The sequence below is a fragment of the Tamandua tetradactyla genome, chromosome 3, assembly GCF_023851605.1.
Source record: "Tamandua tetradactyla isolate mTamTet1 chromosome 3, mTamTet1.pri, whole genome shotgun sequence".
NCBI classification, from domain to species: domain Eukaryota; kingdom Metazoa; phylum Chordata; class Mammalia; order Pilosa; family Myrmecophagidae; genus Tamandua; species Tamandua tetradactyla.
Window position 1 is genome coordinate 86,673,481 of NC_135329.1, and position 24,372 is coordinate 86,697,852.

General features: G+C 38.9%; 1 long non-coding RNA gene across 1 annotated transcript; it reads left to right on the top strand.

The window, feature by feature from the left end:
- Positions 1-9,047: 9,047 nt before the first annotated feature.
- Positions 9,048-24,372, top strand: LOC143676211 (uncharacterized). Its single transcript, XR_013171913.1, has 3 exons — positions 9,048-9,092; positions 23,939-24,121; positions 24,253-24,372. It is a non-coding gene; the product is annotated as an uncharacterized LOC143676211 (long non-coding RNA).

A 24,372-nucleotide genomic window follows, 5' to 3' on the forward strand; every position in this document is an offset into this window, starting at 1 on the left:
GTCAAACCCACAATTAGGTGTGTCACATCCCTGTGGAGATAATCTAATCAAAGGTTTCCAACCTACAGTATTGAATTAGGATTAAAAGAAACAGTCACCTTCACAAGGTTGGATCAAAATTAAACATGGTTTTTCTGGGGCACATATTATTTTCAAACCGGCACACAAGGATTGGCTCAGATTAATAAAATATCACCTCCTGGGGTTAAAAAATGATTTAACTTCCTAGAAGCATATGACCACTTGTTAATGAAAGGAATCAAGAAAGAATTAGGCAAAAAACAATATCCACCTTAGATAATTCTTCTCATTCTAGGAACCACTGAATAAAAGGAAGTATTGAAGTCACATAGGTCTGAATTTTAAAAGTTTTTTTTTAAATGAAAGTATTCAAATGAAAATTGAAAGCATTTCACAGTGAGCAGCCGTATATTCACCATGTAGAATCTACCTTTACCATTTTGCTCTACTTGCTTTTTGCAAATTTAATAACCTCTCCATTCCTCTGTCCATCCATCATTCCTTATTGTATTTTGACACAGTTCAAAGTAAATTTCAGGTAATAATGCACTTCATCATAAACATGTCATCATGCATATTATTAAACAAAGTTCAATGCCATTTTTCTTTTGATGTACAATTTAGATACAATGCCACATATACATGCATACATCTTAAGTACACTTTAAGGTTTTGATAAATGCATACATATGCACACCCATGTAGCCCAAACATCTATCAAGATATGGAATATTAACATTATCTCAGAAAGTTTCCTGGTATCTCTCCTAAGCCCATACCCACCTCAAACCTTACAGAGAAAATCATTATTTGAGTTTTTCCTGCCATAAATTATATTTCTCTCTTCTAGGCCTTCATATTTATAAAATAATACAATATTTCATCTTTTATGTAAGACTTTTTAAACTCAGCATAGTGCTTCTGAGATTTATCTGTGTCATTATGTGAGGCATTAGTTCGTTCAATTTTACTCATGAGTAGTACCATATTTTACAAATATACTATATTTTATTTTTCCACTCTCTTATCAATGGATGGCTGGAATGATTCAAGTTTTTAAGAATTGCATATTAAGTTTCTCTGAACATTCTTGTCCAGATAGTTTTGTAAATGCCTAGAATTGGAATTGGTCGATAATAGGGTAGGTATATTTTTAGTTTTGTAAGTACTGTGCTGGTTTGAAATGATGTATGTACCCTACAAAAGCCATGTTTCAATCCTAATCCCATTTTATGAAAGCAGCCATTTCTTCTAATTCCTATTCAGCATTATATGCTTGAAACTATAATGAGATCATCTCCCAGGAGATGTGATTTAAACAAGAGTGGTTGTTAAGCTGGATTAGGTAGAGGCATGTCTCCACCCATTTGAGTGGGTCTTCATTAGTTTCTAAAGTCCTATAAAAGAGGAAACATTTTGGAGAATGACAGATTCAGAGAGAGCAAAGCAGAATGACATAGCCACGAGAAGCAGAGTCCACCAGCCAGTGACCTTTGGAGATGAAGAAGGAACATGCCTCCCGGGGAGCTTCATGAAACGGGAAGCCAGAAGAAGCTAGCAGATGACACCGTACTCACCATGTGCCTTTTCGGATGAAAGAGAAACTCTGCTGTGTTCGCCATATGCCCTTCCACTTGAGAGAGTGGATACTCTTGGCCTTCTTGAACCAAGAGTATTTTTCCCTGGATGTCTTTGATTGGACATTTCTATAGACTTGTTTTAATTCGGACATTTTCACAATCTTAGAACCATAAACTAGCAACTTATTAAATTCCCCTCTTTAAAAGCCATTCTGTTTCTGGTATATTGCATTCTGGCAGCTAGCAAACTAGAACAAGTACCTACTGGAATTTTTCCAACATTTGTTGTACATTTTACATTCACACCACTAATGTTTTAAAATTCTAATTATTTTTTAAAGTTCTAATTTTTGATACTGTTGTAGAAAATCAGATAGTTATGCATGTGTGTGTCTATTACTGGTTCTCTATTTTGTTCCATTCATATGTTTGTAAATCTTTATGCAGATATCACACTTTCTTAATTACTGTTGCTTTATAGTACATCATGGCATTAGGAAATACAAACTCTTCAATCTCTTTCTTTCTTTTTAAAATTTATTTATTAATTAAAAAATTAAGAAACCAACAAGAACATCAACATATATAATTAGTAATTCACAGTATCTCCAATTTATTCCTTTTACAAGATTGTTTTGAATATTCTAGGCCCTATGCATTTTTAAATACTTTTTTTTGAATCAATTTGTCAATTCTTCAAAAAGTCTATTCATATTCTTACTTAATATGCTTAAAATGTATGGATCAATTTGAGGAGAATTAAATTTAAAATATATTAATCTTTTAACTCATGAATATGGTCTACCTCTCAGTTTAGTTATTTTTTAATATCTCTTGGTACTATTTTTTTACTTTTGAGTGTAGAGGACTTAAACATCTGTCATTAACTTTATTACTTAGCATTTTATTATTTTTAATGATACTGTGAATTGTTTTAAAATTTCATTTTATAATTGTTTGTGGCTGATTATGGAAAATCAACTTGTTTTTATACATGAACTTTTAAACTGCAACCCTGCTAAGTTCATTTATTAGGTACTGAAATTCATTATAGTTTTATTTTATGTTTTCATTAGGGTTTTTGACATAAACCACCATGTTGGCTGAAGATAAAGCCAGTTTTATTTTTCTCCTTCAAAATATATGCCCCTTAGAAATTTTTCTTGCCTTATTGCACTGGATAGTATTGCCAGTTAAATATTAAATAAAAGTAATGAGAGCTAACATCTTTGTTTTATTAGGTAGAAAGCACTGACCCTTCCATACTAGCATGATATTTGCTATAGAATTTTTGCAGAGGCTGTTAATCAGGTTTAGAAAGTTCCCTTCTATTCACAGTTTACTGAGAGTTTTTTTTTCTGCAGTGAATAATTAAGTCGGTCAACTTTTTTTCTACATCTGTTTTAGTTTGCTTAGGCTGATGAAATGCATTGTACCAGAAATGGACTGGCTTTTAACAATGGGGATTGTTGCAAGTTTACAGTTCTAAGGCCCTGAAAATGTACAAATCAAGGCATGAACAGGATGATACCTTCTTCTCAAAGACTGGCTACCAGCAATCCCCAGCTATTCTGTCGCATAGCCACGCACATGGCAACATCTGCTGGTCTCTCAGTTCTCTCCCAGGTTTTGTGGCTTCCAGGTTCTGGTTTTAGTGGCTTCCCCATTCAGCTTCTCTGGGGGCTTTTTCTGTGTCTTCGCTCTGTCTTTTATCCTCTTACTAAGGACACTAGTGAGAGGATTAATACCCACCTGGAGGATGCCTCAACTGAAGTAACCTAATCAAAAGATCCCATGCACAACAGGTCTACACCCACAGGAATGGATTAAAAGAACATGATTTTTTCTGGGATACCTACAGCTTCAAACCATTACAGCATCTATCGAAAGTATCATATAGATTTTCCCCTTTATTCCACCATTCTCATCTTCATGGTAATCTGAATCTTAGATATCTCTAGGTATCTTCTCACAGGAGGGGAAAAGAACACATGAGAGGTTCCTTGAAATGTGTTAAAACCCAGACCTGGAAATGACACGCTGTGCTTTCTACTGGTGAAAACTTAATCATATACCCACAACTGGTTGCAATGAGCTCTGGAAAATATGGTTTCTTCCTAGGTGCTCATACTCCAGCTATAACACAATTTTAAAGAATAAGGGGTAACACATGCTGGTGGATAGCAAGCGGTATCCATTTATTCCAAGAAGCCATCTAACTTCTGCCTGAACCTCTCCAGTAATGGGAATCTCACTAATGACCAAAGAAGCCCATTTTCTCACTACAGTATTCTAAAGATGAAATTTGATCTTTCATTAAACATCTATCAGCTTGTACCTTCCCCCAATTCTTCTGAATTTTACACCACAGATAGTAGAATACTTTATATTTTTTACATCAGACATTTTCTAAATCTTTTTATTTTAAAATAAGTGGTGATGCTAGTTCACTACTCATAAAACCTTGAAAGCCTTCCGTTGCCTATTTAAGATAGTCCAAACACTTTAACCTGGTAGGAATGGTCTCCGTCTCAGAAGCAGAATTCACAAAGCAAAGCGTCTTGTGACTTTGGGTTATTCCCAGAGCCAGGGCAGAGACCTTGCAAGACAGCAGTGAACTTGGCCACCTGACCAACATCTGGGTCCTGAGTTTTGCAGTGGATTGGATATCTTGACAGGTTCTGCCTTCCTCAATATATCAGTTTTGTCCTCAAGCTTATTTTCACTTAATCCCAAGACAGAAGCAGCAGTTCTAAGAAAAACAAATAGGATACTGTCTACCAACAATACCTCTTTTGCCACTTTTCCATGATTCCTAAAATTTCACCATTCACCTTTCATTTCAATGGGTAAGGCACAACCCCTTTCCAGCATTCAAATCAAAATTTAAATTGGACTACTAAATCCTAATCACATTGATTAATTAACTGGAAGAATTACAGAGAAGCCTGACAACATTAGGTCATTCTCATTAATTATAACCTCAGTGTTAATTATTTTCTTTAAATGGCAATTAGATATCAGAGCTGAGCAATCACCGCTTCTTCACTTTAAGTTCTGTGTGTTGGTGTGTTGGTTTGCAAGCTGCTGGAATGCAATATACCAGAACTGGAATGGCTTTCAATAGGGGAATTCAATAAGTTACAAGTTTACAGTTCTAGGAAAGTGAAAGTGTCCAAATCAAGGCACCAACAAGAGGTTGCCTTCACCTAAGAAAGGCCAATGGATCTGGAATCGCTCTGTCAACTGGAAAGTCATGTCGTTGGCATCTGCTGGTCCCTTGCTGCTGGGCTCCGTTGCTTTCAGCCTCTGTTCCTGTGTGTGTGTGGCGGTGGGGAAGGGGGTCTCTCACTTTGCTTCTCTGAGGCTGGCTTTCATCTCTTGGTTTCCCTTGGCTCTCTCCAGGTTTGGCTTGCTTAACTTCTCATGGGAAGGCACACAGCAATGTCTGCTGGGCTCCAAGCATCTCAAAACATCTGTGTCTTTGCTCTCCCTGTTGTCTCCGAAGTGTCTGCTGACTCTCTGTCATTTCTGTTAACTCAAGATTAAAACATGGCTTTTCTGGGGTACATAATACTTACAAACTGGCACATTCTACCCTCTGGACCCCACAAAAGACATGTTTTTTTCCATATACAAAATACATCACTCCATCATAATATCACAAAGCCTTAAACTATTTCAGTTTAACAATACAAATAAAATACAAAGTTAAAACCAGTACAAAATCTCAAAGTCAGGGCAGGCAATGGTGGTGCAGTGGCAGAGTTCTTGCTTGCCATGCCGGAGACCCGGGTTTGATTCCCGGTGCATGCCCACGTCAAAAAAATCTCAAAGTCAGCTACAGGCATGGTCTGTTCTAAAGCAAAATTCTCCTCTGCCTCTGGACCTGTAAAGCTCAGAATGAGTTATCTGTTACCAATATACAAGGAGGGACAGTCATAGGATACATATTTTCATTGCCTTAGGGAGAAGTTGGAAGGTAAACAGTGGTCACTGGACTCATACAGTTCCTAAAAGCTGCAGGGCAAACTTTATTAGATTTCAAAGTCTGAGAGTCATTTATCCTTGAGGTCTTAGAAAGCAGCAGTCCCACCCTTTCCAAGGATCTATGCAGAGGCCTTGCTCTCTCCTTGCAGCCTTGGGGGACATTGTGGAGACCACCTTTTCCTTGACTCCACCCTCTTCAAACACTGAGGCTGCCCCCGAGCTCTCTGACAACTATGGACCCACACTCAACCCCTCCGGAACAATGGGGTGGTAGCCAGGCTCCCCCGAATCCCCGGTTTATGTGCTCCACCTTATGTTTGGTATTTGCAAACTGAAGCAGCATCCTACTGCTCTGACACAAAAATCTGTGTTAGTTTGCAAGCTGCCTGAGGTGGCACAACTCTTTCTAAACATCTGGGTCAAACTCACCCTACGCTCACATATGGGTGTGTCTTCTCTCCTGGCCTGCTGTTTCCTGACTCCAGACCTTAACTTCCATGGTTCTGCCTTTGAAGACATTTTACTTTCACTTTGTTCCTTTTCTGAGCCTTTTAGTCCAGACTGGCAGTGGTTGCATTTATGCAGATCCCACAACACTCTTGTTGGTTTTCTATGCAATATGCTGGAATCCTGACCATCAGACAAAAGGCCTTTCCACAGATTCTCTCTGGATGACTCCATCTCCAATCCTTGTTCGTCTTGTAACGGCTGACTACTTCCATGCTTGGATAAATCCTCATGTGGGGCCCTATTTACTGGAGTCTCACTTTCTGAAAGCCAGAATTTTCCAGAACACCAATTTTTGTTTCTTTTTTTGTATCCAAGAGTTCAGTTCTGAACTTTTCTCTATCCTCTTACATTTTACTATAAGCTTCTAGGAGCAGTCAGACTGCATTTTCTGTTTAGTTTGGAAATTTCTTCTGCTAAATATCCAAGTTCTTTAATCTCAAATTCTGCTTTCCATGTACGAAGGATGCCTTCCCTCCAGTTTGGCACAACATGTTCATCATTTCTGTCTAAAGCTTCATCAGAGGTATCTTTAGAATCCACATTTCTACCAACTGTCTCTTTAAGCACTATAGGCCTTTTCAATCAAGCTCCTCACAGCTCCTGCAGAATTTTCCCCTTATCCATTTAAAAAGCTGTTCCAACATGTTTGGTATTTGTGAACTGTAGCAGCACCCTGCTTCTCTGGTATCAAAATATGTGTCAGCTTGTAAGCTGCCAGAATACGATATACCAGAACTGGAACAGTTTTTAATAAGAGGAATTTAATAAGTTATAAGTTTACAGTTCTGAAAAAGTAAAAGTGTCCAAATTAAGGTATCAACAAGAGATTACCTTCACTTAAGAAAGGTGATAGGTCTGGAGCAGCTGGTTCAGTTGTTCTTTCCTTTAAGGGTGTTGTTAGTTACATAGCTTGAGAAGGGGCTAAGTACAGGTCATGCACACATCTTCATGTTGGAAGCAGGTGATTCTCTAGAGCTAAATCTGTGAATCCCTAAAGTTTACTTCAGAGCTGTGAGTTCAGATGAACCTTAATTTGATTCCTTTAGTTTCTCTGAGCCTCATTTTTCCAATTTGGAAAACAAGGAGAGTAATAGCTACTTTGAAAACCAGTGTTTCTCAACCTTGACACCATTGACATTAGTCAACAGAATTCTCTGTTCTGGGGGCTGTCCTGTGTACAGTAGCATCCTTGGCTTTTAACCACTAGATGCTCGTAGCAGCCACCCTCTCCCCTCAAGGCATGGCAACCAAAAATATCTCCAGCTTCTGCCAGCTGGACCCTGTTGGGACAATGTCACACCCAGATGAGAACTGCTTCTCCTAGCATTAACTAACAGGTATTCAGAGCCACATAGTGCTTGGCACGGTGGGCTCTTCAAAATGTAAATATCATTGCCTCTTTCCCCATCCCATTTGCTTCTAACCCCAGGGATCAATTTCATCGGCTGCCATTTCTCCACTTTAAGAAGAAGTATGCAATCACAGCTATGGAAGGAGTGATTTGTTGGACTTGGGAGAGATAGTCGATCATCTACTTTATTACACTTCTTACTCACTCAAATGGATTTAAGTTGGAAAACAAACCTAGTGAAAGTATTTTCAAAGCTGCCTCAAATACTGCATTTTCCTTCACATTTTCAATGGACACATTCACAAATTACAGGCTCAGCTGAAAAGTAACATGCATTATGTTAATAGCTGTGATTTTATTTGTGGGGGAGGGTTGAGTATCTTTTTACATCTGGGAGCAAATTCATGTTTCACATGTAGGTTTTGGGTGCAACCAGTAGACTTGGAATATAATGAAGAGAAAACTGAGCCAATCCAGGCCATTGATTGCTGAGGGTAGACCAAGAACCAGTGTCGGGGGAGTTTGGGCTTCTGATTAAAATGCACTCCCCAGAAATGGGGAAGGGGAAAGACAAGCGTCTGTCAGCAGAAACATAGGTACTGCTTTTGGCTTTTTGGGCTCACCAATCACATTCCACCAGGCAGGGTTGGATATGGAGTGTGATTTACAAAGTTGTGGCTGAGATGTTAAAAATAGATGCCATGTGGGAGGAAAGGTTTCATGAAGTGATTGCTTTGTTGTAGTTTTCATATCCATGTTTACAACAAGTTCTCTGCACGACACTGACAGATGCCCTCTCCAGCTCCATGTGCATTTTGGAAGCACCATTAACTTGAAGAGTCTATTTACTGAACTAGATACTGGGGTCAACCAGTCAAAACTTTTGGTGACAAGTATGTCATCATGCTTCCAATTCATAATTCCAGAGTTAAAATGTCAAGGAAGTAAGTGTTTTTATACTCATTTTACAGATAAGAAAACCAAGGTTCAAAGAAACAAAGGGTAATGTTCTAAAGAGTGGATTAAAAGTCAGTTCTCTTTGGCTTTGAAATTTACTGTTGTTTTTTTCAGAAAATAAATGTTAGAGAGGATGCAGAGAAATAGAAACACTCACCCATTGTCATGGGAATATAAAATGGGGCAGTCACTGTGAAAGACACTCTGGTAGTTCCTCAGGAAGCTAAGTATAGAATTACCCTATGATTCGGCAATCCTGCTATTAGGTATTCACCCTGAAGAATTGAAAGCAGAGATTCAAACATATATTTGCACATCAATGTTCATAGTAGCATTATTCACAGTTGCCAAAAGATGGAAGCAACACAAATATGCATCAACCAATGAATGGATAAACAAGGTGTGGCATATACATATGATGGAATGTTATTCAGGTGTAAAAAGGAATGAATTTCTGATACATGCAACAACATGGATGAACCTGGAAGACATCATGTTGAGTGAAAAAAGCCATACAAAAGGGCAAATATTTTATGACTTCACTGATTTGAAACAGTTAAAATAATCAACCCACAGATTTAGAATTTAGAATATAGGTTACCAGGTGACAAGGTAGGGATAAGGAATGGGAAGTGAAGGCTTAAATTTTGCTGGCACCTGTTTGGAATGAGGGAAATGTTTTGGTAAGGGATGGTGGTGATAGTAGCATAATATTGTGGATACAATTAACAACATTGAAATATATATCTTAATATGGTTAAAAGGGGAAATGTTAGATTGTATGTATGCTAGAAGAACAAAAATTTTAAAAGAAACTCCACTACATGAACACTGAACTCTAAGCTAAACCATGGGCTTTAGTCAAATAGCACAATTATAAAAATGTTCATCATCAATTGTAACAAATGTTTCACACTAATGCAAGGTGTTAATAATAGGATGTTTTAAAAAATTAAAACTATGCTTTTCCACCCCGATGCGAATTTGGTGATAAAGCATTTGACTGGGGAGGAAGCTTAGCATAACTAGATTTTAGACAGGGGCCTGTCCTACCGGGATAGAGAAGTGGGGCCCAGCCACACCCACCGCACCCCCTGACCCTCCCCACTGTGCGCCTCTGCCAGGAGTCTACTCGGAGGGTCCTCTGAGGGTCCCAAAGCCTCTTCTCAAACATGAAGCTTCAGCCACACCAAATGCCTGTGATTCCTAAACCTCAACCTTGGCTGGCTGCATAAAAAGTTATTTGGAATGCTTGTTAAAATGGAGATTCCAGGTGCTGGGTGGGGCCACCTACAGACCAGGGTGTTTGTAGAAAGCTCTCGGGTGGTTCTGATCTGCTGACGGCTCCCGTGGTCGTCCTTTTCCCTGTGCTGGGGACATGCCCCCGCCACCCCTCTACTCCAGCTGGTACTCTGATCATCTTCAGCTTAGATCTCTGTTCTACTTGGCCCACAGACTGAGCCCAGTACCCCCTATCCATCCCAATGTTTCTGTTTCAGCAAGTGACAAAATGTCCCTGAGGTCATCTGTGCCTGCTCTGTCCCTGTTACTCTTTAGGATGTTGGTTTTCAGCAAGGATGTTTACTCCTGTCCCCTCAAAAAAACATTTAGCAATGTCTGGAGACCTTTTGGTTGCCACAGCTGGGAGGAGTGCCCCTGGTATCTAGTGGGTCGAGGTCAGGGATGCCGCTAAACATCCTACAATGTATGGGCAGCCCTGAAAAGCAGAGAATGATGCAACCCCAATGTCAGTAGGGCCATCGGTGGGAAACCTTGTTTTAGGAGAGATTCTCTCCTCTGTTTTCTAGCTGAGTGCTCCTGAACAGTTTCTTATCTTCTCCGTGACTTGCGTTCTGAAACATTACATGGGTTCACACTCCCCAGGGCTGCCAAGAAGATTAAATGAGCTCATATATACAATGTACTTAGAATAACACCTGGCAGGCAGGGGTCAGGACTGTTTGCTGGACAGTGGCACCATCTCTGGGGTGGAGTTTAGGGCCTTTAGGGAGCCTGGTCTGCCCCTCTGACCATACCCCATGTCATAGCCTCTCTGTTGGCCAGCAGCCATGCTGTGTGATTCTGCTCCCACCTGTGAAAGTAATTCTTTTGGCTACTGTCCCTCATCTGCATTCCAAACCAATGGCAAGTTGGGCTTCTTGTTAACTCCCCTTTACCCATGGGTTAATTACCCTCCAGAAAGCCTGTCTGATTGGAGCACAGCAGGCAGGCACTTGAGCACTTCTAAGCCTCAGTTGGGCTGACCATGTAGGAGAGGAAAGGAGAAAGTAACCCCCTCCCCTTCAGAATCCTGGCTTGCACCCCCAGGCCTGAGTGGAGGTAGTCCTGGGGGTGACCTTCCCCCATGCATGCCAGCCACCTTCAAATTGCCCTGTCTCCTACCTGGTCAGGTGCTTCATTATGTCCTGGAGATGCAAGGCAAATAACACACCTGATGTTGACCCACCAGAAACTGATAGACCAGCTGACCAGGTGAGGTCCTATAGGTTTTGATGCTTCCATCAGAGGCTCTCTCAGCTGATGGACTCCCAGAAACTGGGGCTGAGGTCCCAGGGTCGAAGGGCTGGCTGGACAAGAGGATGTGCTCCCACAGTCAGTGCTACTATATTGAATGCACCCCTGACTTCCCATATCTGTAGTAGACACAATGGTCCCTGGAGGAAGTTGTTCTTGTCCCCGTTTCACCACTGGGGTAACTCAGGCTCAGGTCAGTTAAGTGACTTGTCTGAGGGAGCTGGGCCCAGGTGTGCCTGTCTCTGGCGCCTGTCTCTTTCCACAGGTGACAATAATAAGTGACTTCTGTGCTCAAGGCTCTACCCTTTCTTGCCCCGACCTCCAACCTTCCCAGGGAAAACTGGTCCTTGCTTCTGTCCTCAGATTGGGGCCAGATTCTGCCTGTGAGCCTCTGAGCCTGGGTGGATGATCCTCTGTTAGCCTGTTCATATGCCCCTGGGGGGCACACCATGGAGGTTGAGAGGGCAGAGGCCCCACACCAGCCAACCTAGGCCACACTGTTCTGATCCTTTTGTTCAGAGAAAAGTCTGGCCCTCCTTTCCAGAGGTAGATGGATCCCCTCCACGTACCCTGCAGATATGACCGGTTTATAATCCACTTCTAGACTTGCAAATCATTGCCCAGCTTTGTCCTCAGCCCTGTCAAGCCTGCTTATCTCACTAGGAAGACTGGAAGAGCCAGGTCATAAAATTAAATGAAATTACTGCAGAAACTAGGGTCCTAGTGACAATGAGGTGGAATTATAGCTCAGAGAATGTCAGGGGTGGTTTATAACACCCCAATCCCTATCTGCAAATGCATTATTCAATGAACTCCATTTCCCCTGATACCCAGGCTTAACGTCACCCCTCCCTTGCTTTAGGAGTGCTAGCTGGTCCCTCCTCATTGCTCTTCTAGGTTAATAAAATTTGAGTGTTGGAAAAAGTCCAGAAATTCAATCTTTTCACATTCTGGATGGGGAAACTGAGGCTAAAGACTGGGGCTTCTTCGCTGTCACAAAGGGTGTTAATGATGGAGGCAATGTGAGAACTCAGATATCTCGGCTCATGATCTAGGATCCTTTTTCCTCCACTATATTTTTAGGATGGTTTTTAGAATAGGAAATTAAAATGTTGGATTCACACACCACCTTGAATTAGTATTTAATTTAAGACCAGGATTTGAACTAGATGAAGTTGTGGCCATTTTCAGCATGTTACTTTCTCTGCCTCCAAATTCCCTCGACAAGGAAGCCCCCATTTGAGCCAGATGTGGAAAACCTCGGCTTCCCACACAAATCCTACTGCAATAAACACTTTTCCTTCTGGAACTAACTTTTTGTTAGACCTTAGGCATACACAGAAAGAATAGGTCTTTGTGCCTGCCCTCAGTGAACTCATTCTCTTAGTAGAATGGTCAAGGAAACAAACTCTAAAAAAGGTGGCATGTGCAAAGACAGGAATGGGTGTAGCACCCTGGGGTGATGGGAAGACTCAGAGGAGGGATGTCATGTTAATGTTACCTGGTGCTATCAGGGAAGGCTTCCTGGAGCAGGTGTTGCCTGACTAAATTTTTTTTTTAAAATATAACAACATATAAACACGAACATTCTTACCATGTGAGCATTCAATTCTTGGTATATAATAAAAAACTCACAATATCATCACCATGATCATTTCTTAGAACATTTGCATCAGTTCAGAAAAAGAAAAAAGAAAAAAAACTCATACATACCATACCCCTTACCCCTCCCTCTCATTGACTGCTAATATTTCCATCTACCCAGTATATTTTAGCCTTTGTTTCCCGTTTCTTTCTATACCCCTTACCACTCCCTTTCATTGATCACTAGCATTTCAATCTACTAAATTTATTTTAACATTTGCTCCCCCATTATTTATTTATTTATTATCCACATGTTTTACTCATCTGTCCATACCATAGATAAAAAGAGCATCAGATACAAGGTTTTCACAATCACACAGTCACATTGCGAAAGCTATATCATTATACAATCATCTTCAAGAAACATGGCTACTGAAACACATCTCTACAGTTTTAGGCACTTCCTTCCAGCCTCTCCAATATACCTTAACTAAAAAAGTATCTATATAATGCCTAAGAATAACCTCCAGGATAACCCCTCAACTCTGTTTGAAATCTCCCAACCATTGACACTTTATTTCGTCTCATTTTTCTTTTGGTCCAGAAGATTTTCTCCATCCCTTGATGCTGAGTCCCAGCTCATTCTAGGATTTCTGTCCCATGTTACCAGGATGGTTTACACCCCTGGGAGTCATGTCTCATGTAGAGAGGGGGAGGGCAGTGAGTTTTCTTGTCATTTGGTTGAGAGAGAGAGAGACAGGACTCATCTGAGTAACAAAAGAGTTTTTAAGTAGCCTATCCTTTGTGGGGGTAAGTTTCATATGAACAAACCCCAAGATTGAGGACTTGGCCTATTGCTTTGGTTGTCCCTACTGCTTGTAACAATATCAGGAATTCTCCATATGGGGAAGTTGAATTTTCCCCCTTTCTCACCATTCCCCCAAGGGGACTTTGCAAATACTTTTTTGTTCATTGTTCAAATCACTTTGGGATTTATCAGGCCATCACTCTGGACAAACCTACAAAATCTCATGCCCTACTTAAGGTTCCATGTACTTATGATGCTCAATTAAACTGTCCACAAAAGTTGTATTAGGAAATGTACTAGTCAAAATATAAATTTTGTACCAAATAAATAAGCATTTTTTGCTTTAGTCTCACATGTAAATTAAAGTTTTAAAATATGAATCACCATCTATTTTCAACACCTGTAACAGGGTATTCTTGTCTAGTGTGGTAGCAACTTCTTATCCCCTTGAACTGCTGTTCTTCTTTCATAGCATACTGCTTCTCTCCTGGGTTTAATTACCAGTGTCTTGAATACTACGATAAAGGTTTTTCTCATACTTTTCTTTTTTTTAATCTCTAACAGTACACAACTCAGATTCATGCACTTATTAGTTTGAACAAGATGGATGGACTGATTGTGCACTATCTCATAGAACATGGGTTTAGGAACCTCAATCTCATCATAAATCAAATGGGTAAGATTATGCTTATTCTGAATGGGAAATTAAATTTCAATTAAACAAAGGAAGTTAAATGATATGAAGCCCCTAGCAGAGCTCTTGGCATATGATAGCTAACCGGTTTGAGTGCTTATTTTGTTCCAGCTACTGTTAACATTGACTGGTTGCAGTGCTTCCACCTCATGTTTCTTGACAGGCACTGAAGCAATGTTTTTACTTTTATTTCACAAGCTAGGATGTAAGCATCACTTCCTGTAGTCACTGCACTTGACTCATGGCTCCTCTGTTCTCCCAGGGAAGTCCTCAGGCCAGGTGGTGCAGGCTGAGCTACCTGTGTGTGAGACTTGTCATTTCCTTGCACCATTAACAACTGCCAGCAGTCACTTCATCCACAGGGTAGAGGACCAAGGATGTCTGTGAGTTGTCTCATGCCAAGCCTTCCCTCAGAAGCCTTAGAGGTGCTTGGATATTGGGGTGAGAGGGAGTTTGGAGTCCTAGCCTTGGGGCCCCCGGTCAGTCTGCTCAAAGTTGACTCAAGGGAGCTCCACTCTGCATAGGCTCCAGGCTGTTCTGAGCCACGCAAACATAACCTACCCTCTCATGCTTTTCTAGTCTCTTTTTATGGAAAGGCACTGGCTGACAAGGGGACATTTTCAGGCAACAGCATGGTGATTTGTGAAATGGCTAGACCATGCTGTTACAAGAAATAAAATTAACCAAGAAGAAGTCAATCTTCCTCTTACTTCTGAGGGCGCCTTTGACTTTGAGGCCCAGGACGGGCAGCTCTCCCGGCTTCATCTAGTGCCACTTCCCCACATTCATGATCTATTACATTCAGGGAGTCCTGTGACAATTCTTTGAACCTGCCTCTAAGGCTTTTATGGTGTTGAGGGGGAGACATTCAAGTTGGATGCAGGCTGTGACAGTGATAGGCATGGGTTACATTGAAGGTCTCTTCAATGCATACTTTAGAGACAGGCCCAGCACCATTGCGACAACAAGAGGATTACCAAGTTCATCTAAGCACCCTGGAGATGCTTTGGCGTGGTATTCCCATCCAGTTTATTGGGGAATAAAGAGTCCTGCAGACAGGTGATTGGCATGGATAAGCCATATGACCAAGCATAGCAGCTCCCTTTCCTCAAAGTCCTACAGAATAATGATGTGTTAATTACACAGAACTCATCCTTCATACATGACTTTTTTAGATTTCAGAAAACCCTGAAAATCACTGGGTTTTCATGGCTGTATTTACGGCTATGCACAAGTTAAAATTTTTTTAGGAGAGAGAGATGCTCATAGCTAGCACATAGCTTCTTAAGGATGGTTGTGTTTTGAGGCAGGAATAATTGCTATTTTAGGATTATATTATGTGGATAGCAGTCCCTGTTCTGCCTGCTCATAGCTAGGAGTCATCTCTGAACTTTCTAAGCTTCAGACTCCACGTGTGCTTTTCACTTGGCTATATATCACAGAGATTTTCTTACGTCAATACATTTACCTTAGTCATTTTAATGGCTACACAATATATTTCCAAGTATCCAAGTGCCATCATTTATTTAACACTCCTCATTTTGTTGGTTGTTTCTTTTTCTTCCTAACCAAAACTAATGTGGCAATGAACAAGCTTGCACATAAATTTATGCAAACTTTGGAGAGAACATTTTTTTTTCTTGGATAGAGTCTAAGTAATTGTGTTCCTGGCTAATTGATAAGAACATTTATAAGAAACTATTCATATTTTAATACTGCCTACAAATTTTCCACCAAAAATGCTGTATCAAATTTACATTTACTCATCCTGCATATTCCCCATTCCCCAGAACATTGCAAATTGTACCTTATCATTTCCATTTTAAAGACCCTGAGCCAGAGAGGTAAGTTTCCCTACCTCACGTAACTATTAGATAACCCACTAGAGGTTTGAATCAAGGTTAGTTTGTGTTTGTTCCATTGTCCATGTCATGCTGATTCTCTAAGGGTCCTTCTGTTTTTTGTGCTCCATGGTGTTAAGGATTTATTCATGGTGGGGATGAGAGATGAGATAACAGGGATAGAAATGTCACAACTTGCATTTTACATGCAAGGTCACACCTGGATAGGCCATTTTTTAAAATTTGCTTTTATTGAATGTTGTTTTCATTAAATATTAAATAAATTGCTTTAATTAAGTATGAAATATGCAAAAGATACACAAAATAATAATCTAAGAAATGCTAATATATCCTCAGACTGTTTAAGAAATTGTCATTGCAATGATCTTTGAAACCCAACTAGAACTTCTTTCTGTTGCATTTATTTTCCTGCATCGGAGGTAACTCCTATACTGAATTTAGTGTTTTTCATTTTCTTCCATTTCTTCATAGTTTTAACATATGAGACTGAATCCTTCCCAGGGGCACTAGATGACACTGCGGAGAATATGCAGAAAATACAACAATTCTATGGGGTTATCTGCTTGAGCGATGCAGAAGACAACTAGCGCAGCTTGGGCTTGCAGCCCCAAGAAAGCATGCAGTGCTTAGTTTTGCAGATTTTAAACTTTATGGAATAAAATCATACCATATGCATTCTCCTGCAACTTGCTTGAGTTGCTCAATGCACTGTCCTGAGACTGGGTCAACCATATGTTCATAACTGTAGTTCATTTATTTTCACTGCTCTGTTTTGTTGCATGAATGCACCAAAATATTTATGCATTGGGCATTTGACTTGTTTCTGGGATTTTGCTATTATAGACTGTTGCTACTGACATTTCATAAATATTCCCTGGAACACATGGGCAGAACTGTTTCTAGCATTCCCAGGAAAGGAATTCCTGTATCATTGGAATGTACATCTTTAATTTTACTAGATATTGCTATGTTGTTACTCTGAGCTCTGTCTAACATCTTTGCCAAAATTTGATATTTATTTATTGTCTGACATTGAAATTTTGGCCCATATGGTAAAATGACATTTAATTGTGGTTTAAATTATATTTTCATGAATAATAATGAGTTGAGCAGTTCTTCACATTTTTATATTAACCATTAGCATTTCTTTGTGAAGTGCTGTTTCAACTTTTTGCTCATTTTTCTTTGGGTTATCTCTTTCTCCATTGATTTGCAGGAGTTTTGTAAGCATCCTGTAACTTCTGTCTACTATATATGTTGTAAATATCTTTTCCAAAAAAAATTTTTTTCCCAAAAAAAATTTTTTGGCTTATATTCATTTTTAATCTGGTTTCTTATGATAAACAGAATGTCTTAGTTTTAATATAGTTGCATTTATTTTTTCCTTATGATTTGCCTTTTTTGAATCTTAAGAAAATCATTCCTATCCTCAGGTCATAAAGATATTTTTCTATATATTATTCTAAAACATTTATGTATTTGTCTTACATATTTGAGTCTTTAGTATCCAGAATTAATTTCTATGTATAGTGTGAGGTAAAATTCCAATTCATCCCTCCCTCCCTTCCTTAACGCATTTCCTTTTTCCTTAGTGTGTTGTAAACCGCTAATAAATATTGACTAGAAATGGTGATACTAGAAAAAATGCCAGTTTCCTGTTCATAAAATAAATGCTTTAAGCATTTTCCCATTAAATATGATGATTTAAGTTGCTTGCAGATATCTTTTATCAGTTTAAGGAAATTCACCTTTACTTCTAGTTTATTAAGAATTTACTTTAAAAAAAATGAATGAAATTTTCTATCAAACAAAAAATTCTATGATTGTTCTCTTTTAAACTGTTAACATAGTAATGATATAAACTGACTTCTAATGTTAAATTAATCTTCTGTCCTATTGGCATAACTATTATCTTTGAATATCACTTAGATTAAGTTTCATAATTTCTTTAGGAATTTTGAGTGATATGAACCCATAATTTCATTTTCTTATAAAATGAGTTTTTCAGTATTTCTACAGCTTTATCCTCTGAAATATTTGTGTAAGATCAGAATTATTTGTCCTTTGAGAGTTAGAACTAATAGAAAAAAACACACGAGACACAAAAAGATTTTAAATTACTGATACAATTTTTTTTGATAGTTATAGGTTTATTTACCTTTTTCTACTTCATCTGGTCAATACCAGATTTTTATACATTATATTTTTAAGTAATTTGTCCATTTTATCTAAGTTTTCAAGTATATTGGTATAAAGTTATTCATAAAACTCTTTTAGTATTTTCTCTCTTCATATCATCTGCAGTTATATACATTTTTCATTTCTAATATTTATTATTTCCTTCCTTTGTTTGTATTGCAAAGGATTTGTCAATTTTATTGTATTAATCTCTGCTCTTATTACTTCCTTTCCTGCATTTATGATATGACCTCTTAAGTTGGATTCTTTGCTCATTAAATATCATCCTTTTCTAAAATAAATTCATCTTTTCTAATATAAATAAATTAGGTTCTATATTTCCCCTTAAATACTGTTTTTGCTGCATCCCACAATTTTGAAATACTATGGTTTCATTATTGATCAGTTCTAAGTCTTTAAAAAATAATTATGACTAATTATTTGAACCATGAATTATTCAAGCTGTATTTTAAGAACACTTTTTTATCATTTTATTATTGATTTCTCATGTATAAGAATATAAGAAATTCTGATTTCTGAAAATATCAAGAATTTAAAATTTTTTATTTTTGGAATTTATATTCAATTTAATTGCATTAATTTTCTGAAGATTGAATTATGACCAAGTTGACCAATTTTCATAAGTGTTACATTTGTGTTTAAGAAAGATTTGTAGGGTAGGTCACAATGACTCAGCAGGCAGAGTGCTGACCTGCCATGCCAGAGACTTGGGTTCGATTCCCAGTGCCTGCCCATGCAAAAAAAGAAAAAAAGATTTATTCTCCACTGATTGGTTTAATGTGTGTCTGATCAAGGTTCTTAGTTACATAGCACAAATGAACATTCTTAGCATTTTTCCTGATATATCTATCATTGTATTGAAATTATGTTACAGTTTCTCACTGTGATGTTATTTTTGCTGTTGCTGGTGATGATGAGGTGGAGGGGGAGCGGTAGGAGAAAGTGGAGGAGAATTTTTCCTAGTAGCTCTTTCAGTTTTGTTCTTATTACATACAAGGTTATGTCACTATGTGCATGCAGTTTAGAATTATTTTATCATTTTTTAAGGGTTAAACTTCTTATTGTTTCATAGTAATGCTCTATGCTTTAAAGTCTATTTTGTCTCTTATTAATAAAGTTAAATATTAGTTTTGGTTAGTATTTTTCTGATCAATTTTTCTGTATTCTTTTACTTCTATCTTTTCTAAAACATAGGATTTAGATGTGTTTGAGTTTCTTGTAAATAGCATAAGGCTAGCTTTTGTTTATTGGTCTAGTCTGGCAATTTCTGTTTTTTAACTCTAGACTTTAGTTCTTTTACATTTATTTTAATTACCATTTTATTTACACTTATTACCATCATCTTACCTTGTGCTTTTTGTGTATTACGCATATCCTTTCTTTTTTTGTTTGCTTCTTTGAACAGATTTCCTCATTGTGCCTTTTTCTCACGGCTCTTTCAGAATTGCTTGATTCTATTTCTGTTCTGTAATTGCTCACCTCAGAAATTTTAAGGTGCTTGCTTTATTTAATAATATCTAAGGTTAATTAATATTTTTACTCTACCCTTGAACAATGCAAGGGCTACAATTAAATTAACTGCATGCAATCTTACTCTACCTCATATAGTATTATGGGTAATTGTTTTAGATCTATCTTGTCTTCTCTCCTAAGCTTGAGACAAACTATATTCATTGTCTTATATAAACAATATAAGTTTTACTTTCTTTAGCTGCTCAAGCAGATACCGTGCCATGAGTTGGCTTAAACAATGGGAATTTTTAGCACATGTTTTGAAGCTGAGAAGTTCAAATCAAGGCATCATGAAGGTGATGCTTTCTTCCCAAAGACTGGCATTCTGGGCTGGCTGCCGGTGACCCGTGGCACTGGGTCTTCTGTAACATACAATGTTCATGGAGGTCTTTCCTGGCCTCTCCCTTCTCTTCGGTGTTCCATTGACCTTTGGCTTCTTGCTTCCTGTGACTTTCTTTCACTTGTTTCAGTTTCATTCTGCTTGTAAAGTTCTGCAATGAAAGGATTAAGACCCATCCTGGGCCACACTTTAACTGAAGTAACCTCATCAAAAGGTCCTATTTACAATAGGTTCATACCCACAGGAATGATTGTGAAATGGATGTTGTGGCAGTTAGATTCAGGTATCAACTTGGCCAGGTGAAGGCACCTAGTTCTGTTGCTGTGGACATGAGTCAATGGTACGTGAATCTCATCTGTTGCTGATTACATCTGCAGTTGGCTAGGAGGCATGCCTGCTGCAATGAATAACGTTTGAGTTAATTGGCTGGCGCCTAAATGAGAGAGCTCAACGTAGCACAGCCCAAGCAGCTTGGCATTCCTCATCTCAGCACTCTCAGTTCAGCCCAGGCCTTTGGAGCTGCAGAAAAGAATTACCCCGGGGGAAAGTTGTTGGAACCGAAAGGCCTGGAGAGAAGGCCAGCAGAGATTATCCTGAGCCATCTCACGTAAGAGAGAACCTCAGATGAAAGTTAGTGCCTTTCTTCTGAAGAACTAACAAAATAAATCCCCTTTTATTAAAAGCCAATCTGTCTCTGGTGTGTTGCATTCTGGCAGCTAGCAAACTAGAACAGATGTGAACATTTAAGAACATGTGTTTTTCTGGGGTACATACAGCTCCAAACCACCACTTCATATTTGCCAATTTCTTCGCTCTTATTTTTTCTTATACTACAGATCTTCCCTCTGTATTATTTTCATTTTGCCTAAAAGTTAACCTTTAGAATGCTAGTCAGTGAAGTTCTGTTGGGCACAATGTCTCCATTTATGTTCATCTATATTTTAAAATTAATTTTATTTCATTTAAAAAATATCTTCACTGGGTAAACAGTTATTTTCTCATGGCCCATTCAAGATATTATTCCACTGTCTTTGACTTCCAGGTGGTACTTGTTATTTCTTTGTTGATTATCTGTCCTTTATATCGGAAGGTGTTTAAGATAATCTCTTTGGTTTTGTGCCATTTCACACAGATGTGTGTGTAAGTGGGGATTTATTTCATTCTTATTTTGGTATCTTCTTGAGATCAACTTGGCTTTTAATATACTATAAATATTAATGTCTTTTGTCAGTTCTGATGTTTCTCAGCTGTTATTTCTTCAAATACTTTCCATATGTCCCATTCCTCTCTTATTCATTCTAGTTTCCATGTCCTCTAAACCTTCGATGTTATTTTCTGATTCTTTCTTTCCATACTACATTATAGATAATGTCTTCATATTTAACCTCTATTTTATTAAATATCTGTTCAGCTTCAAGAATTTTCCCATTAAAGCCATCCATTGGGTTATTTTATAATATAGTTTTTAATATTTGACTATTTTGTCAAAATTGCTTGAACATTTAATGATCTTTCATTATTTGTTTATATATTTTGTAACCTGAATTTATTTAAACCTATTAAATATACTTATGTTATACTCTTGCTGGTAGTTTCAAATTTGAAGTTGTTGAGAATGTGCTGCTGTTGACTGTGTTTCATGATGCCCATTTCCCACTGTTTTGATTTTTGACTATGATATCTCAATCCTTGGGATAGATTGTATAGATTCTTTGAAATCTGTGTTGAGCATTTACTTCTTCTGGTTATCTGATTGCTGTTTTAAACTGTGTTTTCAACTTGCATCTTTTCGGACCTCCCAGGCAGTGTGAATTCATACCAAAATCCAGGTGAGGACAAATTTTCTTTAGAAAGTCTCAGGATATAATTTTTTTCCCCTTCACTCAGGGCCACAGCTCAATACAGGTATATTTCATTGTCTTCCCCACAGTGTGTGTGAAGGGAAGTGAGCATGAAACTTTGGCTTATTTTAAATTTACATTATATTACAAGAAGCTGGTTACAGTTTCTTGGAATTGGGCTTCTTTCCTTGGCTTTGCATCTTGACCCTGAGTCCTTCAATGCCACAAATAGATGTTCAGTGTCCCCAAGGAGAATGGCAGGTTCAATGTTAAATCTACAAGTTCCAGATTTCCTTTGGCTCTTTGTATTTGAATTACAATAAAAAGACAAACTAAAACACAAAATGCTTTAAATATTTTTCTGGCATTTTTAGTATTTTTTCCCCCAATTTGGAGTGTTAGTCACTGCTTCTATTTTGCAGCAGTTTGAGATACAATTTTTATTATAGATCTTAATTGAGCCCTTACTAAATGCAAGGCAGTAGGAAAATCATGAGTGAATCCAGGGAATATCTGATACCTGACCCCAGAGCTTTACATCTAGCTGATAAGCAATAGGAAACTTACTTGAAGCCTTTAGGGAAGAGCATAAGAGAGACTGACATTAACTTCTGAGGTTGATGCTCATGAATGTGAGCCCTGTGAGAGACTGGAGGAGAGGGAGGAGTTCCCTCAGACACTAAACTGGAGGACGTGAGCTGGAAGGGGGGGGGGCAGTGTCTAAACAAATGGAACAGCAAGAGTAGAGAGAATACTCCCTGCTTGGGCAATAGCAATGCAGAAAGTATGAGGAGAGAATGTTTGTGGGGTAGCGTAGCCTAGCTGCAGTTGTCAGTTGTTCAGCAGTAGTTGTGAGGAAAAGAGCTGGCGATCAGCTGGAGTACGGGGGTGAGAATGAGATTGTGGACGTTTGATTTCCAAACTGAAGAGTGTGGGGCCTCTTTTGCAGGCAGTCGGGAGTTCTTGAGAGGGAAAGCCAAGCACAGGGTGGCCCAGGGCAGAGAGCACACTCTGGTGGTCCAATTGAGCCAGCAGATCTGACCAAGTGGGGCTGTAGAGTGCTTGAAACATTGAGGCCTTGGAACATTCAGCAAACAACAAGCTTCACTTGGTCTCCTTGGTTCCCATCCTCCTCATGGTCAGGTGGTTATTGGTTCCTAGGCAGTTCCACAGCTGTTCTTATAATAAACTTCAAGTTGGAGAATATTCCTTCTTTGAATGTCTCTGTTAAATGTGTGAAGATGATAGACTGAGAACCCAAGGGCTTCAAGGAAAAAGGGAGAGAATATATTTCCTTTCAGAAATGAAGCTTGTTCTCATTCATTTTACCCACTGAGAAGATATCTCTATGTAAAGATTAAATTTTAAAATATGGCTCTAGAACATTGCATTGGCCGCTTCGCCATTTTTAACTTATTGACCATGCACTGACTACTCCTGATCTAGGAGGTGAGAAACAATGGGAAAAATAGGCTCTATCCCACTTAACTCTGAGATGGTATATGAGACCTCTCAGAATGAGGTCTGTTCTTGAAAGCAAGACCAAAGGACAGGTGGATGGAAAATGCAAGTGTCGACTCCTCAGTGGAAGAGGTAGTTCATCTTATACTTGGGGTGAACTTGACCCTGCAAGGCTTTAGACCTGATAGGGCCCCTTAGTGGTCAATGCACAGGACAGGTGAGAGACCTTGCCCCCAACCCAGGCCTCCACTGTCCACCCTCCAACTGCCTACACCTCTCTATAAGGACAGCTGACCAGAGGAAAGGGTTTTTCACCTCTGGCAGGGGAGGAAAACCTGGTGACTGTACCAGAGACTCTTTTGGGGATGATTCCCCTAAAAGGTAAAAGGATACACAATTGCATGTAGCTTATCCTACAGCAATCCTGAGAGAACACAAGGATGTATGCAATGCTATTATCAGGGAAAGAGAGTTAGACTGACTGTTTCCCTCCACTTTGAAAGCCTTCCTTAAGATGTTTTGAAATGAAATATTTACAGACTGGCTTCCTATCATCCAAACTAGGAATTACAGAGTGGGTTCCCTTTGACAGGCAGATGTTCCTCCACATTCGGCATCTCTTAAGAGGCAGGTGTTCCATGGGGAAGAAAGGATGGACATTTACCTCCATGGGCTGTGATCTTTTACCTGCAGTTTTCTACTTCCTCTGGACCTCAGCCCCGGGGCTGCTGTGGCTGTCATCCTTGTTAGATGGAGGAAGAATTTGAGAACTGGGTGCTGATGATCAAGACACATGCACAGCTGACCTAGATGGGGTGTCTCTGACCCGTAGCTCCTCTTCTTCCCTCTCTACCACCTGCCTCTCTGGGACTGCAGGTAAAGCCCTGGGTTTGAGAAACTATTCCTCTTAGGTTCGTTTGGGAGGATTGAGTCCATTTTATTTTTTTAATGGGGAGTTGCCACAAAATGTACTGCTATAGAATCACCCTTTCTGCTTGGTTTTCCAGTGCAGATTTCCTTGGAGCTATGTGGGGCACATATTGAAATATGGATGTTTACCTTCAAGAATATTGTCCTTGGAGGAGAGGAGGGAGGAAAGTGAAAGGCATGCCTGAAAATAAATGGTA